Source organism: Phalacrocorax carbo, chromosome 11 (assembly GCF_963921805.1).
Source record: "Phalacrocorax carbo chromosome 11, bPhaCar2.1, whole genome shotgun sequence".
NCBI lineage: Eukaryota > Metazoa > Chordata > Aves > Suliformes > Phalacrocoracidae > Phalacrocorax > Phalacrocorax carbo.
The window spans coordinates 20,270,106-20,288,250 of NC_087523.1; the positions used below are offsets into that span (position 1 = coordinate 20,270,106).

The 18,145-nt window shown below is 43.3% G+C and overlaps 1 protein-coding gene across 6 annotated transcripts in view; it reads right to left on the reverse strand.

The window, feature by feature from the left end:
• The window catches only part of ACSL4 (acyl-CoA synthetase long chain family member 4), a 48,935-nt gene extending 31,229 nt beyond the window's left edge, over positions 1-17,706 (reverse strand). For 2 of the 6 annotated variants that reach the window (XM_064463357.1, XM_064463356.1), the window contains exons 1-2: positions 17,646-17,702; positions 15,817-15,865 (exon numbers count right to left, since the gene is read on the reverse strand). The gene's annotated coding sequence lies outside the window, so the exon portion shown is untranslated. Of the gene's footprint in view, positions 1-7,796; positions 7,903-15,816; positions 15,866-17,645 lie in introns of those variants that run through there. The other 4 variants (XM_064463351.1, XM_064463354.1, XM_064463355.1 and 1 more) reach the window with 3 other exon arrangements.
• Positions 17,707-18,145: the final 439 nt, after the last annotated feature.

An 18,145-nucleotide genomic window follows, 5' to 3' on the forward strand; every position in this document is an offset into this window, starting at 1 on the left:
GTAACCAGAAGCTGGAACATGATAACCAACCTACTTTTATCTTTATTGAAAGGCAAAAAAACCCCAAACCTCATTCCCAAACACTGAAGTATCTTGTTAAAAATTTAATACTTTTATATATCCCGAAGTATTTTAATATGCATAATTTATTTATTGAAGGTCAGGAGTAAGTAATCTTAATGTGAAGTGGCTGTATGGTACAGGAAACAGCAGCTGACCACCAAGGGGACAGTTTAAGCTACGAAACAAATGCCCTCAGCCATGTATTTTGCTTCGAGCCAATATTCAGCATGCAGTAATATTCGGTTTCTAGCTCCTCAGACTTAACTAGCATATTTGAGGGAGTAGCATTTCATGGGCTGCTCAACTCCTCTAGCTTCTAAGACAAAACATTTGCTGAGAGTGACTCACTGTGTATTCTACTTATCATGTACTTGAAGTGAACTGAACATAGCACGATCTTTTAAAAAATGATTGCATGTGTAACTACTAGAAAGGAAACAACAAAGCACTGGCCAATTGCTTAGGCTGCATGAAGTGTTTCAGTAAATCTGACCAGTTATATCAATTTGCCTTTTTTTTTTTTCCTTCAGCAAGACACTTGCAGCAGACTCTTATCAGCAAGCATCGCAATCCAGGCTCCTTGTAATCTCACCACCAGCTTCACTCAACCCTGCCAACCCAACAGGACACCAACAGCAGCGCTCATGTAAATGTGTTCAGCTCTGTGTGCCACCTGCCATAAAGAGGTGCAGAATTGTGAACTGAACATGGTGTGAAGTTAGAGCAAATGCTTTGTAGTATCTCGTCAGACAGCGAGTGCTCTTTGTATCTCACTGAGTGAGAAACCAACAGTGCAGAGCACTAGATGAACACTCATTATTTGCAGTCTAATGTTTCTCTGAACACAGCTTCCTTAGTAGAGTTTTTGGTTCAAGTTGTAGGGGTGGTCCTAGTGTACAGAAACACACATAATAAAATTCACAAAACAGTAACTTATTTAAAAATATCAAATCAGACTTGTAGCCAGATGAGCAATCATTATATGAATACAAAAATAAATGATCTTTTATTTTGGGAAAGGTCTTATTTTAGCACATATTTTTGTATATGAAGCTTGCTATTGACCCAAGTAAGCTGGACTTGGAATGAGCAACTCAGTTGCTCTGTTTCCCAAAGCACAGGACACCTTTAGCTTTCCCTTTAAAAAGACCAGCGAGATGCTGACTTCAGTTTCAGGCTCATCAGTACGTGATCCTGAACCAAGGAGCACAGTTCATATGTTTTAGCAGAGTGGTCGATACAAAAAATTTGAGGACAGGAGCCAACAGGTGTGTCCACTTGATGCTGTGGAGGGTAGGCATAGGGTCGAACGAAGAACAGTGGGCTCTCTCCCTCTCTGTGAGGCACAGCATCAGCCCCTCCAGCCATACTGGGGGCCTCAGGGTTCCGCAGCAAGAAACCGGCATGTTGGAGCATAATCATAGGAAAAGCTATCAGATATAGCAACACGGCAGTGTTTCTGTCTGTAAAAGCATTTGTGCAATGGAGGGACAGTAAGAATTTGCTTGCACTAGCAGACTGTTGAAAAAACCAAACCCAAGTGTTAAGTCTGCTCTTACTGTGGTACGTAACAAAGATTTTCTGGCAGCCATGGAAGAAGTGCCTTAGGGAACATGTGTGCTCTGCAGACACCATTTATTTCTTTTACAATAAACTAAATTGGGAAATACAAAACACATAACTACCGACATTGAAGAGAATTTCTCTTTGTGGTATCACATACTTAATATTGTAATTTATTCAGTTCCTCTCTGTGCTAATATTTTTGTCTACTCCTATGAGCAGGATTTGTACAAACAAAACCCTTAAACCGGCTTACAGGTCACTTACCAAGGAGGACAGTTAATTATTTTATGGGCTACTCTCCATTTCTGACACTGGAGCTGAGCACAAGGTGTATAAGGGGTGTAACAGTTACAGAAGTGCAAAGCTAAAATACAATAAAAGTGCACAGCTAAAAATACAACTATTCAGGAACTGGAGGAGACACGTTAAGAAACAAGCAGCAGCTCTCGCATGCTTTTGTTTTGAGCTGCGTTGTTTAAGGGTCCAGAACTTCAGCACGGAAATGAAGGTGTTTTGGAGGGCTCGGTCCCCGATCACCCCGACGGCAGCAGCCCAGCGATGTCAAAGAGCACGCTGGCGCGCGCAGGTGGGCACCGCTGCTCACAGAGCCCGGCCCTGCACACATGTACCGCCTGTGGGCTGCTGTGCCACAACGTTCAGTAAGGACCTCGGCTAGAGGGACTATTACTACCCAAGTTACTGTTGTGAAGTTACGCAGCAAACACACAAACAAGCACTTTCATAAACTAGACACCCAACTGCAGTAACTACAGTTGAAACCGAGTAATTGCGCAGAGAGGGCAGCCTCAGTTAAGATGCGGTTCAGAATGCACATCTTGTGTCTTAGGATGTTACATCTGTCCTTTCACGTTGCTTGAATGTACTGTTGTGTCTCCTAGAATGTAAGTCACATTTATTAAGCATTATTTACATTTAAAATGCTACACAGGTAAAGCACTTGGCTAAGTAGAACAAGGATCAGAGTACACTGTACTATTTTCACTTTAAAATGGGTTGCACAGTATCATGAAATAGCTAAAAGATCCACAAAACCAGGTCTGCTGTACAGATCTAACATGTAATTTTGCAAAACATAACCATTAGCTAGATGTTAAAAAAATTTTACATGTTGGCCACACTTACACTAGAACAAAGCACAATGATGTAGGCTAAACAGGTCATTAACAGATATTTTTAAAAATAAATTATACATTTATTATATATTTAAACAATTTTTTAAAGAAATCCTCTGAAGGCAAGCGTTTCTGTAACTGCCTTGGTGTTACTCACAATCTTATTTTCTCTAGTAAGGAGAGCTTAAAGAGAATACCACCTCAGAGTTATTAAAATAATAATTTAAAAGTCTCTTTAATTAGTACAGTTTTTAAAAGTACAAGTACCGGAATGTAATGTGCTATTTTAAGTCTGTCCTTGTCATGTCAACTTGTTTCTAATTTCACAGGCTTTCAAGCATACCTAGATATTTTTAATTGATATATACATTAATATTCTAACTGCCATTATACACCTATGCTATAAAACATTCCCAGTTACCAGCGTATGGAAATACAGGTATCTTCCCTGCACACTAACGGAAGTGATGAGCAAAAACGATAAGATGAGCGCAGCGTCGTCACAGTTTGAAGTAAAACAGATGTGCGTGCAGGTATTCTGCTCTGGTTTTTGACACTGAACAGCTGAGACCCCAATGAATTTATAGTAAGAATTTAAAAAAATATAAATATATTGCCTAATATGCAAGTTACAAGTATGCTTTTAGAAAAAGAAACTCAACTGATGAAGCAGTACCATACTCTAGGGAGTCAATAGTCACATCAAAATACACTGAAGGAAATACTAGTTCATTAGTTTTGTCCTCACTGAACAACAGTGGTAGTCAAGTATAGCAGATTTACAAGTCTCGGATTTAAAGTGATAACCAAGGATCCACTTTGGATCACTTTAAATCCGAGACGCTTAAATCTGTGATAATTGGTGGATCACTTTATCTCTACCTTGGAGATAAAGATATCTCACCTTGAAGCCCAGTGAACTCCCAGCTGCACAATATCCATCGATTTGGCATTAACTGTACTTCAAAAAAAACATGCAAAATGTAAATACGGGGGGGGGGGGGGGGGGGGGGAATTGTTTTCTCCCTATCTAGGATTCCTTACAAAACACTGAGGTGAAAAGCACTCTTTGATTTCTATGGAAAGCCCAAGTGCTTAGCTCTATCTGAAGCAAAGAAAATGGGAAACAATTCCTCATGTCCTACACTGCTATTAATCCAAAAGCAAAGCAAATAAAATAAATGCTGACTTTTTGACGCGGCAGCATTAGCTCTGACCTCACTTCCATCATAAGCAACTCACATACATGAACTTTAAAAATCAACCACTACACAAACTGAAATTCTGGCAACATGTTGGCTAAAGGAAAACGTTTCCCAGCCCATGCCCAGTCACCCTTCCTTACTTGTTCTGCTCCTCCATTTCCCAAGGCTGCCTGTGCTATTTATTTCCTTACTGAAAAACGACTCAAAGTGCCCTCTGAGTTTTCTACTATATTTGGGATAATCTTAAAATGTAAAATAACTCTCCAGCCAATTGTACCACCATGCCTTGCTCACCCACACTCATCTCCAACCTCTGCAGAAGATCAAGTTCAAGCCAGCGCCAAGTTTAGTCCTGACTAAAAAGCTACTATGAGCTATGGCCTGAAAAGGAGAAAGGCTTCCTATCTAGGACACCAACAGCACAAGGAACTTCCACCCCCACCACTCATTCCTAACCTCTGTATCATGCACTCGGCCAGGTAAATAATGTTATGCACATCTGGCACAATATTAAAGCAATATCTTCGTTACAAGTACACTTTGCATGAAGTGTTAGGAAGCAACTGATAGCCCTAAGAAGTGGGGCAGGGAAAGCAGATCTACTGTAATTAAAGTTCTGTCCAATTATTTTTGTTGATCTTGGCCAAGTGGCTCAATGTGGATCACACTTGGTACCTACTGCAGAAGAGAAAACTGAAAACACATCTCCCAGGCAACTCTGGCGAGTGGCCAGAAGTCTCCCTCTTTGCAAGCTCAAGTCTTCTTCTATACAGCATCTTTTAGGTCACATTCATATAAACCAAGCAAAGACTTCTTGTAGTTCCAGCGTTAATCCGGCATGAAGGCAAGGTCCTCCCCGTCCACCACTCAGCCCACCAACAGCGATCTGTGAGAAAGGGCCTGGGCGCTGGCAGGCTTCACGTCCACCACAGATCATTACAGAAACCCGTCACTCCACTTCCAGCGCATGTCTGGCTTTCGGTGCGATACAAGTTACCCTACGAGCCACAGGAGACTAGTGCTCTGTTCAGCTTTCATTTTTATGTGCCCATCTACTGAGTTCAAGGTTTTGAGGAAATATGCAGTTACTAAGAATGTCAGCAGATTATGGACATTCCTAACTTCCCTCCCCACCTCCAACACAAAAAAACAAGGAAGCAAAAGAAAAGCAACCATAAAGTATTAATAATTCCTATCCACTGTAAAGCACAGCTCTACTAGCACGGGAGAAATACTCTTTTAAGCTTTCCCTTGGGCCCTTCCATACAGCTAGCCTACTCCACTAAGCACCTTCCAAGTGGAAATGTGACAGAGAGCGATCCCAGGTAACTCTGAAAAAAGAGGAACACCAAAGCAGTCACTGCCTAGCTGCTGCAGAAAGCAGAAAAACTAAACAGCCTGGCCAACTTCTGAGATGTGCCTTCCACAGAAAGGGTGGAAGACATTGCACCATCAAAATAACGATCTACTGTAGGAACAAATGGAACAAAACTGTAAGTCTTGTTTCTCAGGAAATTGCTTTCCTCCTTCTGTGAAACTTCCTTCTCTCCTTAGAAAGTAAGTGTCCTGAAACACAGTGACCACATGCTCGGTTGCGTATACAATGACAATCTCCCTTAATTATCAATTCCAATTCTTTTTTAGTTTCAGTAATTCCTTTTTAAGAACAGTATTCCTATAAACCAGCACTCATTTGTCACGTTAACTACCTAACTATTTATTCATCATTAACTTCAATAGATTTTGCAAATTTACTTGGCTTCAGCTACTGTTTAATATTTCATTTGGGTATTAACTTCATTTAAAACAGCATAATAGGCTGCATCTGTTTTACCAGAAACATATCTTAATGTCACTTGGAATATATTTGTATCTAATACAAATACAAGAGGAGATTCTATAGTTTTAAAAAAGGGTTGAAGCGTAATCCTCACATTAGAAGGTGGTGTCATCCACTGAACACCGGCAATTTATTATGCTGGAAATTTATAGCTGCTGATAAATGTTAGATGATTCAATCAGCAGACAGGGGGTGATACTGTCACTTGTTTGCACAGTATGCGTTACAGACAGTGTGAAAGGTAATACGTGAGTAAGGTTTGCAGGAGATGCAAATAGCCAAATAATTAACACATCATGAAAACCTTAAAACAGTGGGGTTCTTGGGGGAGGAAGCTGTCTTTCTAAATGCAACAAAACAGTCTTTCTGTAACTGTGGAACGCTGCTAATTCTGTCTCTTTTGGGGAAAGAAGAGATTGGTTTAGGGATTTGTTTAAAATATAAGATTTTCACATCTTAGAAAAAAAAATCCCTGCTTTAATTGTTGCAGGTAGTCTGAGATGACAATTCCCAAAGATTCAAACAGTAGAACTTAATTAAAAGAGAAAAGACATATGTTTCTCATTCCTATTTGTAGCTTTAATTGCTAATTTTTGCACTCTGAAATGGCAAGGCTATAAATGCAAGTTTGTCTATAATAGTAAGTGATGAAGTGTGTCATATTCATATTTTTATGCTACGACAGTCCGAGATGAAAAGAGCAACAAAGTAAGGACAGATATTATCTTTAACCTGGCAGTCATCTTTTACAACCATCAAGGACAACAGCTGTCCATTTATCTTATCTGAAACAATCTTTAATTTACACCAAATTTCTCCGTAACCTCCATCTTCATTTATTGAACATCCTCATTGGGGGGAAAAATAAATATGAAACAATTATGTTAAAAAAAAGAGGGGGGGTTATATCACAGAACAGTTCCAAAGGTGCTGTAATTATTTCCTTAAATCATTAGGTACAAGAGCAGCACCAGAGAAGTGGCCCAGTGCCCTTGGCCCACCTGCGTCCAGGCTCCGCCGGGGCAGGGGAGGTGAGCAGCGCACGTACACGTGCTTTGCAAATAAGCTTCAAAAATCCACAAAATGCACAAAGCTATTTTAGAACTGCCCCCCCCCCCCCCCCCAAGTGAAACTTATCTCAGAGGAACAGGACAACAAAGATCCTCAACCCGCTTCTTGCTTTAACAGCTGCTTTTATGACGCGAAATAGAAAAACATGCCCCGCGCGTAGGGCTGAGCGATGAATCACGCTTTCCTGGGTTTCTGCGCGTGCTACATCAGCATCAGACCATATCCTGAGCCCAACCTCCTCCTCTGCATCTCGGAGGGGGGGCGGGGGGCTCCGAGGGAGGAGGGGCCGCTGGAGAGGCGCCGGGCAGGCCCACGAAACCCGCGCCGGGCGGCGGGAGATGCTGCTAGCGCCCACCGAGGGGCCGAGCAGCCGCCTCTGCCCATCGCTCCGCGGTCCCCCCGCCGGCCGAGAGCCCCGGCGCCGAGCCCCGGGGGCTGCGGGGAGGCTGGCGCGGGGAGCGGGTCGCGGGAGGGTGCTCCGGCGGGCGCCAGCGGGGGAGACGCCCCGGGGCACGTTTATTTTCGGTCACCAGCCCGGCTCCTCCCTGACTCCGCACCTCCAGGCAGCCTCTCCAGTGCCCGCCACCTGCTCCGGGGCCCGGCCCCCCGGGAGCCATCCCCGCCGCTCCCGGCAGCGACCTGACCCCACGTAACCCCCGCTCCTTCCCTCAGCCGACCCACCCGCCTCCGCCCAGGCGGGCACCGGCCGTGGTCCCACCCCCGGCGGGGGCGGAGGACGGCCCGGGGGGGGGGGGGGGGGGGAGCGTCAGCCCCGCTCCCTCCGCCGGGCACGGGGCGACCCTGCCGCCCCGCACCTCATCCCGCACGCTGCCGAGGGGCAGCGAGGGGAACCTGACCTGACCTGTCTCCCGCTCCGCTCCCCGCGACCCTCCCGGGGCCGTTATGCCGCTCACTCACCTCGCCCGGTCCCGGCGCTACCGGCGGAGAAAACAGGGACAGCGGCTCCACCGGCTGCTAAAATGGCTGAGGGCGCCGGGGGAGGGAGGGAGGGCGGGCCGGGGCGGGGGAGCGGGGGCGGGGCGAGCCCCCGCGCTGACAGCCCCGCCGGCCAATCCTCCCGCCGCCGCCGCGCTGACGCGCCGCCGCGGAGGAGGAAGGGGCGGGGGCGGGCCCGGGGCGTGGCCGCCGCTGGAGCCGGGGTCTCCGGGCGGGAGTGATGGGCGGCGGGGGAGACCGGGACCCTGGCAGTGTCCATCGCCGCCGTGCTCAGCCGGGGTCCCGGCTCCTCAGGGGGTCGCAGCTTGAGGGAATCATAGAATCATTAAAGTTGGAAAAGACCCCTGGGATCATCAAGTCCAACCACCAACCCAACGCCCCCCGGCCTCCTGAACCATGTCCCCATGGTGCCACGTCCACATGGTTTTTTGAACCCCCGCGGGGATGGTGACTCCCCCGCCTCTCTGGGCAGCGTGTTCCAATGTCTGACTGCTCTTTCAGTAAAGACATTTTTCCTAATATCCAATCTAAACCTTGAGGCACAACTTGAGGCTGTTTCCTCTCGTCCTGTCACTGGTGACTTGGGAGCAGAGACCAACCCCCCCCTCACTCCAGCCCCTCTCAGGCAGCTGCAGAGAGCGAGGAGGTCTCCCCTCAGCCCCCTCTTCTCCAGGCTAAACCCCCCCAGCCCCCTCAGCCGCCCCCCAGCACACTTGTGCTCCAGACCCTGCCCCAGCCCCGCTGCCCTTCTCTGGACACGCTCCAGCACCTCAAGGTCCTCCTTGTCCTGAGGGGCCCAAACCTGAGCCCGGCATTCAAGGTGGGGCCTCCCCAGTGCCGAGCACAGGGGCCCCATCCCTGCCCTGCTCCTGCTGGCCACACCAGTGCTGACACAAGCCCGGGTGCTGGTGGCCTTCATGGCCACCTGGGCACACTGCTGGCTCGTGTTCAGACACTGTCATCCAGCAGCTCCAGGGAGGAGGGGGATGTCATGGGAAACCAGGCTGCAAACATCATTTAGGCAGAGCTCTGTCACCCTACTGTACTGTACTGCTGTCCCGGTTGTCTTGTGAGGCTTCCAAAAGCTGTGGGACAGTCGGACCTACGGGCACAGAGCAAGAACCACTTCAAGCAGCAGCCCCAGCCTCCCAAAGTGCAGGCAGTCACCCTGCTCTTGTTAGGAGGCTTAAACTGGAAGCAGTAACCCCACCAGTCCAAATCTCTCACACTGGACTTGACACTAGCACACAGGTTTGTTGCCTGGTTTTTCCTCCTGACGGTCTGGAGACCACCGAGCTGAGTTGGAGGCCTTTGTGTTCTTCACCCAAACACCAGAAATGAGTCTCAGCAGCAGTGCTGACGGGAGCAACTGGGATTACTCACAGTGCAGCTCAAAAAGCCGGAGGCCACAAATATCCCTGTGATTCACGCAAGAGCGTGCCAGATGGTTTCACATGTTTTGGAGTCCGAGGCTTCTTTAGAAGAGAACTAGCACAAAATTACTGACTTTTGTAAGTCACACAGCCAGTTCTTAACGGCGTGTAAAGGAAGAGGAAACATTCTGTGCTCCATCTCTGCTGAGCAGAAGTCCAACACAATCCTCCCCCACCCCATATGGAGTGGGACGGGGTGTGAAAAAAGCAAAATTACAAAACAAGCCAAAGCTGTATTTGGTAACAACAGTTTGTTCCTATAAAAGACAATACCTTGCAGGAGGCTAAAATTTTTGGCAACAACTGAATATGCAATGCGGATATTATATTTAATAGTTCTCAGAGAAGCAAAAAGCACATCACTTCCTTAGACGGAGGCTGAATTGAATCACTGTGTGGTTTTTGCTCTGCTTGGGCTATGTGAATTTTAGGGCAGTCCATTATTACTCTCACTTTGTTCTAATTTGTTTCAACCCCCATTGTTTTGCTTAATGTCAAATCATCACTAATGAGAGGGTCTGGACCGTGCAAGATGCCCAAAGGAACATCTGTTCTATGCAGACTAAATATTTTTTGATCTAACCTCCCTGTATTTAGGAAAGGTTAGGCAAACAAACTTGCTACAATTTTTTTCCCACCTAGAACACTGACACATTAGCCTACATTCTAAATCTTTCTCATAAACAGTAAATGGATAAGAGAATATATCTGTAATTTCTTCCAGCTATTTTATACTTCCTATAGTCTTGTGTTTTGAATTAACTGAGTTTGGATTTACCATGATGTACCCTGCTAGTGGGTAAGGAAGCATGTCCTGTGTGTAAGCCTGCTAGAGCCCTGGAGTGGCCAGTGGGTGCGAGCAGTGGCCGAGTTAGCACAATATGCTGTTTCCAACATTGGCTGGTTGTCTCCTGGGAAGGTAACGAATTCTGCAGCTCAGAGACTTTTAGCTAAAAGTAGTCTGTTTCTGCTCTTGATAGACAAATCAATGGAAGAAATATCCAATTGCTTTCCTAATCCATACAGGCTTCTGGCCTCTACAGCTTGATGTAGTTCCACAGTTTAACTTCATGCTGTGTAAAAATCACTTCTGTAGGTTTTGAGCCTTCTGTCTGGTATTTCCATCTGATGTCCCTTGGCTTCTGTGTTAATTAACCGTGAATTATCATTCTGCCTTAACTGCCTCTGTGCCACTCCTCGTTTTATAGATTTGTACCACAGATTCCTTGCGCTACTACCTCATTCATCTCTCTTCTGACTCTAATGTTTTCCAGGAGCAGTTTCGCAGTACCTCAAACAAATTTAAGTTGGAGCTTCCATCTCTCTACATCAGACTTCACGTTCTTGCTCCCACCTGGATTTCAAGCGCTCCAGGTTGTGTACTCCTACTGAGTGCAACTCTTCCCTCACCCTCTTCCTTCGTGCCCTCCCTATTGGAAACCTCCTCATCAACCTCTTCTTGGCCCTGGACAAGCCGGCCTTGCGTGCCATAGCAAGAAGCTCAATGGGGAATCCTGGTGCGTGCGGGGGTTGTCCACTCACGTCCCCAAGCTGAGCACTACTGAATGACATCCAGGTTCAGCGGTGGTGTTGGGGTGCTCAACAAAATGCTGGTTGTTTCAGAATTATGAACACCATCTATGTCAAATTAATTATTTCAGCAGAGTTGGAAACAAATTTTGGTTAATTACAATCTAGGAAAAAATATAACCTGCCAGGTTGTGCTTACAATAACGAGTCCTAAACTTAAACTTATTACAGAGAGGGCATCCAAGTGAAGAGTCAAATGTACCTTGTTCTGTGGAGGCTTTAGAAACAGCACTGCAGGAAGCCTTTCCTGTAGCTACAGGTATGTAAATGCCTAACAATTTACTGCTGTAGCAGTTGCTCTCTAATTTGTCATAAGAAATAGTTATGTTTAAACTAGTTCTTTGAAAGCTTTCAAACATTCTTTTTGGAAAGCAAAGCAGGAAGAGATCTATTTGCTCTCTGTAGACCAAGCTATGGTCAACTCGCTATGCCCTGGGAATAAGTGGAATACTTCCAAAGGTTTCAAAACAGGCAGCTAAGAAAAGCAAGCGTGTTGTCAGAAGCTTACATTCATTACAAGAACTCAGAAACACCTTTGCAAACATTTTGGGAGTCCACAAGAATAATTAAAACTGCCTTTATACAACAGTGTGTCACACTATCTTTAAAACCAAATCTGACTGAAAGGCTTCTTGTTTTCTCTCGTGTTGGAACTGCTTTGTATCTTTCTAGTAAGAAAAAAGCAGCAATGATCTCTGTGGAACGCGATGGGTGTAACAGAACTCCCCAGACAGTTCTGTACTAATGCTAATTTTCATCCTTATCACTGAGGTCAAAAAGAAGCAAGAGAAAGGTATGTTGAGGAGAGACTAAAGCCAGTCTAGGAGGTCTCTGTTTTTCACCCACGATTCCGGGCAAGCTCGGAAATAGTCAACAGCTTCTCACCTCATTCCTGATATCAGCAAAGGGATTGCATAATGTTAGCGCTTCTAATCTAAGTAGTAAATCAATATTTGGAGACTTCTGGGTTGTTATTTATACTAGGAGCAGTGACTGGTGAAATAAACTGTTTCGTTGATGCAATCCTGTTTCCTCACAGAATGTACAGTTAGAATCAAAACAACAGAAAACAAATTTGGTACAGAAACTTTGCCATTTTGTAGCAGGCACTCTCCAGCATAATTTCGTTTCAGGCTGGTAAAGTCTCAATGTGGTCCTTTTGCCTTTGTTTTTTTTTAATTGTATTTCTGCTACTTCACCGTGAACTTAGAGCACCTCATGAAAAAAAACCACCTGCAGCATCTTCGACCTCCACATTAACTCCGCTTGTCAGGAGTAACTTACTTGTGTTCACTCTAGATCTTTTTAAACTAACAACTCTCTTGTGTTTTAAAAGAAAACACAACAAAACCAACATAGCAGTCACCCATACACATTTGGTGACACAAAGGATTATTGCTCTCTCCAAAGAAGTGCATTTCAAGGAGGAATTTCAAGTAGGGGGAAATTGAGGGATGGCCTATTGATGAAAGGGCAGTGTTTTAAGACAAGGGGCCTACTGCCAGACGTATGAATTGTTGTGCTCTTTGATGCTTTTTGTTCAGACTAGTTCTACTCCCCTCTTACACTTATACATGAAACCAGATTGGAAAATTATCTGCAAATCTGTTTATAACAGTTGCCATAAAATAACCAATTTCTATATTTTACATAAAGAATAATAGAATCTATATCACATCTAGTATCTACAGCCAAATGCTGGGCCTTTTGGCGAAGGAGCGGGGGAAGGCAGAGACAAAGTTTGATAGGTCTTCTGAACTAAACCCCTTTCATCAGTTCTGATCTACACAGATACGACTTCTCATTGTGAGTCATGTGGAAGAACATACAGAAACTTGCAAGCGTTGAACATATACTTGCATTACGTAATTAAATCTTTGTTTTAAGCCATATTCCATGCATGAAACAGAAGCATGTACCTGCTTGCAGGCATAACATCTGTATTCTGTAAAAACATCACACGCATTACCTCCTCAGATCTGTGCAGAGTTTAGAGCTACTGTCTTTTCCAGAGGCAATGCTTAACTTTCTGCCTGCTTAGGCAGCAAGCGAGACAACTTATTGTAGTATCACCCAGGTACCTATTATGCCCCACAACACCTAAATATCTGCAGCATTTCAGAGACTGTGATATACTCAATTAATCAGATACAGGGGGCTGCACTAGGTATCAATATGTACAGCCCAGTAGGCTTCAAGATACCATAGCTGTGAGAGCACACAAAGTCATGGTTTTGTGCTTGGGTTTTGATTCTTTCATGCGAGTGGCACCTAGGTATTTGATGATCTTGGGTCAAATTGGCCCTTCACAGACAGCACCATTGACATCGGTGGGTTTGCACACTACATGAAGTCAAAGGAGAATGCAGTTTCAGTGTTGTCTTATCGTACAGTTTGTGACAAAACTGAAAACCCCATCAGGAGCAGAGCTTTAGAGTAGTCGATCCTAAATAGGATGCTATAGGGACATGGAATTCCTGGCTGGAGAATATACATTTTAGGAAAGGAAAGCAGTATTGACAGAGATATTTCTGATCTATATGACAATAAATCTAGGGAAAGATTTGGCACTCTAAATTTAACTTCGTTGGTGCAAACTGTTACACATCTTATTAGTAGAACATATGCAGCTGTGCAATAATTATTTTGCTGTATAAAAATGTACCTAAAAATTATTTTCTGGACTTTAGAGGGAACTTTGAACAGTCATTACAAGGAGGACTTCAAGTTCTTACATAATGAAATATGCTCTACAGCGGCACAGAGACATTAAAAAAAAATGCTATAAAAATGAAATGTTTTCTTATTTTTTCACAAGATCCAGTCTAAAGTGCATAACCACAGTTAGCAATGGCCACAACAGGCCAGGCTTACTATAAAGAGCCTGTTAGATTAGGATAGATTATGGCTAAAAATATTGGTAAATAATTGTCCTTTTCGGGTCTATTCCACACTCTTCTCACCTGGATCTCTTGAGTCTTACAATTTCCTTTAAGGGAATCATAACATTTTAAACACTACAGTGCCCTAATTCAGTATGAAACTGTCTGGGCAATTCATTTGAGCAAAGACTAAAATTCAGCGAGGACTTTGACCTCAATGGTTTTTCAGTTTCCATATGCCAAGGCAGAAGTTTGTCTTGACAGAAACAGTAAGGCCAACCTCCTCATCAATAGTTTTTTCCACAATTACATTTTTTATTTAGAACCTAGAGAGCAAAAAAAGACTTGTTCACCTTAACTTCGTTCCAATTTGTCATCTGAGCTCAACTTTTATAAAAATACGATGCTCGATTTAAAAAAAAAGACAAGTCCTAACGGTGTTTGTCTGTGGGCCGCCCGCCACTCCAGGCACTTTTTCAAAGAATATGTAACAGGCAAGTACAAGTAATATCCTCTGTCGTACCCCCATACAAATTGTTCTCGCAGGGAGCTGTTGCATGTGCACGTATTCCTCTGAATTTGTAATGTGAGAAGTAATGTTGGCAAGATTACAATGACTCAACTTACTGCTTATCTGTTTGCAGTCATTCCTGTAAGTTTTGGAAGCAAATATACGTCAGTAGATTTGCATGAAGGACAGACATAATCTTATGTCCAAAACATGTTTTGGTGCTTGAAGGAATACTTACTTATTTTAGAATAACTGGCTTCCTACGTAACAATGTAACTATTAGACAAAGGTTAAATTATGTGTTTCTTTTTTTATTGATGTTTCATTTCTTAAAGCAAAAACCATAAATCAACTCATAGTCCTTAACACTGACAGACTATGAGCTCCTCTATATACTTCTTCATGTAAAATCACACCTAAGAGTAATTTCTGAAAATAATTTGGTGATAAATTGGCAATCTACTCAGGCAAGTCTTATACAATCTTGTTATTGTGAACTCCCTTGTGTGATTTTATTTTTTAAACAAACTATAAATGACTCTTGGAACATCTATTTCTGTGATTATATATCCCTATAAGAATCGGTACGAACTGATCCTGCTTTCATCAGATAGACTTTTTGTTTCAGAGATTGGTGTGCCCAGAAGGTAAAATTGCGGAGTCACAACATAAAACTTCCGCCCAAGGACAGAAGTATTATATATGCTTTAAAGCAACTTGCAGTCTGAAAATATTCTACACATCCTGTCTAAATTACAGCAAGCTGCCAGTCTGCCCTGACATGCTCCAGCAGTTCTGCTTCAGCTTGTTCCTGAACTTGTAAGAGAGTCCTTACAAGACAGTCTTGCAGCTTCCATCCTTTCTGTCATGATTTACAAGATGGAGTACCTGTAAGAATCTCATTTATCCAGCTTGTCAAAACGTCAGGACTTTGCTGGGATTCAAATTATATTATTTTCATTCTGTCTTTGCAGCAAAACTTCCAGTCACATCTTGTTTTTTCTAGCACAGCCTCGTTCTTCAGATGCTGACTGATCACTGCATTGTTTCCCATCAGTCCAGCAGAATTGCCTCCATAGCACCATTGAAAAAAGAACACGAATTCCAGGAGAAGAGACTTTTAAAATGTCATTTATGGACATTTTGCAGTAGTGGTACAGATGCGCCTCTGCAATTTCGCATATTATGCTGAACAATGTAATGTGTGTGATTTTTTTTTCTTGGTCACCTTTTTCAGACCCTTTAGAAGTCACCTAGAAAACACTCCCCTTATGCACTTTTATCTCTCCCATCCAGATACATCTACACAGGCTCTTGCTTCCATGGACAAAGATGCCAGAGTAACAAGTTCCTACATTCTTAGTAGTGTTTTTCAGTCAATAAGTCAACATTTCCCTTGCATAGTAGCCTCATTGTCAAAATCTTTGGGTCTAAATTGATCTGTTTCCATTCATAAACATTTGTGGTACACAAAATACCTAATTGTAAAAAACCCAGAAATGACATGCAAAGATGAGAACTACATCTTAACACAGTGTCTTTCAAAAAGATATTTGAATTCTTACCTTAAAAAGTACTCCTGGTGCGATCACGGATTTGACTCGGCGCTCAGATCTGTAAAGTAAAAGCACTTTTAATGAAGAGTCCAGGTGAACTTCAGCCTTTAACACTGTGGTGAAGTTAACACCACTGTGACTGTTTCCAATGTTTCCACTCGTGACGTTGACTTCCTTTTTGCCATTAAAACAGAAGAGAATTCTACTTACACAATCAGTCTGTCATATCAGTAGTTGCTACCTACTTGTATTTGTTCCTCGGGCTTCCCAGCCAAAGCCATGACAACAAGTTAAAGTCATACATGCAAGAAATATTAATAGAATATGCTTCATATGCACAATACTTCTAATGACTATGCTTTCATTTCTGTCAGTAGTTCTACTACGAGTTGATTCCTGGAGTCAATTATTTTATTTATTCACGAAATTATTATTTGCACTACACGTGCAAATTGTTTGCAGAAATACTCGTTGTTGCACAGTAGTTCTAGAAGAAGTAAATGAAACCTAGTTCTGAATATCTGCAGCCGCTGGAGCAGGGCTGGGGAATGGTGCATTCTGAGGTGTTCTCTGCTCCTGCTGGTTTGTTCTCAGAATCCAAAACTGCCCGAAAGCAGACACCATCACATTATCAGTAACGATATCTGGCTCCAAAGGCCAGCACAGATATCAGTATTACACACAGCTGACAAATACCACGGTAACAGTTTCTTTCTGTTCAGATGAGTAGTATCACTTACAGACCTATTTTCTTACTGGACAATGATCGTTAAGAAAGATGATGCTGGGGGAGTTTCAGATTTAGCCCATGTTGCCGAGATCATTTAACTTCGTTAATATACAACAGAAGCATCTTCAAATAAAAGACTTGTAGGAGTTTGAGAAAATTAGGACGTAGTGCAAAAATAGGCAGGGTAACAAAAGGTCCATTATATTCACTAGACAAACATCCTGAGCAATTCCATCTCTTACCAAGTTTTTGAATATTATTTTCATGACTTCTTCCAACTTTATCACTGGACCTAAAAGGAGATGTTACTCTTCAGAAACTTTGCCCTGCTGATGTCCTGATCAACAAGGCTACAGACAGCACTATGGCTATTTTAGCTTTAAGCGTTGTTGATCAGTGTTTACAGTAACACCCTTCAGGAGGAAAGTCAGGAGTGGCGTAAGTCTTAGTTTAGGACAATGGAGCACAGCGGTGGTAGCACCTTCCCTCGTCACAGCTTAAGTATCAGTTCTGCCTGCAGAGGTGGTTCAGCGAGCTCTGAAAATCTTAAGTGCAGAGTATGCAGCAGATTAGGTGCTAGTTCTCAGAATTTAAAGGCTAGCATAAAACAAAGTAGATATATTTCTAAGACATGATTTCACACTGGATTTATGTATGTTATGGCAGGCTCTGAATTTGCAAAATACAAGCTACATCTGTTTTGGGCTGGTGTAGTAAGTTCATTCCTTCTTATGAGCAAATTTCTCATATGAAAAAGTAAATTCTATAATTTGGAGACTCACAAAATAATTTCACCATTTCCCCTTTTTATCTCTGTGGTCTATCAGAGTTTGGTTTATATCTGAACACACACCCTTATAAAGTCATTTACTCTGACTGTTTCTTTTCTTTATGAATCCAGCCTGCAATCTGCTTCCATTGAACTTAACTGCAAACTTCCAGAGCTGTTGCAGGGATCGTGTTTTGCGTCCACGTTCACCAAAGCAGACCTGGCTGGCTGGGAGAAGGGGCAGACTATTCCCCCAGACATCCCACAAGCTTTGCAATGCTTTTTGTGCAGCTGGAGTGCAAACAGTTGATTTTAAATGCTACAGAAGTGTTAAATCACCTTAAGCAGAAAGCTTGCACTGGCAATTCATCAGGAAAGACCATGATTCAGCAGTCAGCTCCAGACCAGGGCTCTTCCTGTGCAGGACGAAAGATGTCACATTGACCCATGACAGAAGAAACTACTTGTTTATGCTAATGCAATTCCAGCATCCCTGGGTTTTGTTTGTTTGGTTTTCAATGAACTCCAGAAAAAGCAAGCATTAGCTAGAAATCAAGGGTAAAGGGGAAAAGAAAAGGAAGTTCACCAAGGTCTTTTAGATTAGAAACCTTCAAATATAAATAAAGGAACAGCACAGGTTTATGCTCCTGTCCCATGAAAGCACCATGAAACAGGTCTGAGCCCATGGCCATCCACAGCACATCCATACTCTCAAGGGACTTGCACCTGGACTACTAAGAGTGAGTAAATATGAATGTCAAATCACTAGAGTCTGTTTTCAGATACGTTAATGGGAAATTTTTCAGAAAGCGGTACCTGGAGGATCTGTAAGATACAGG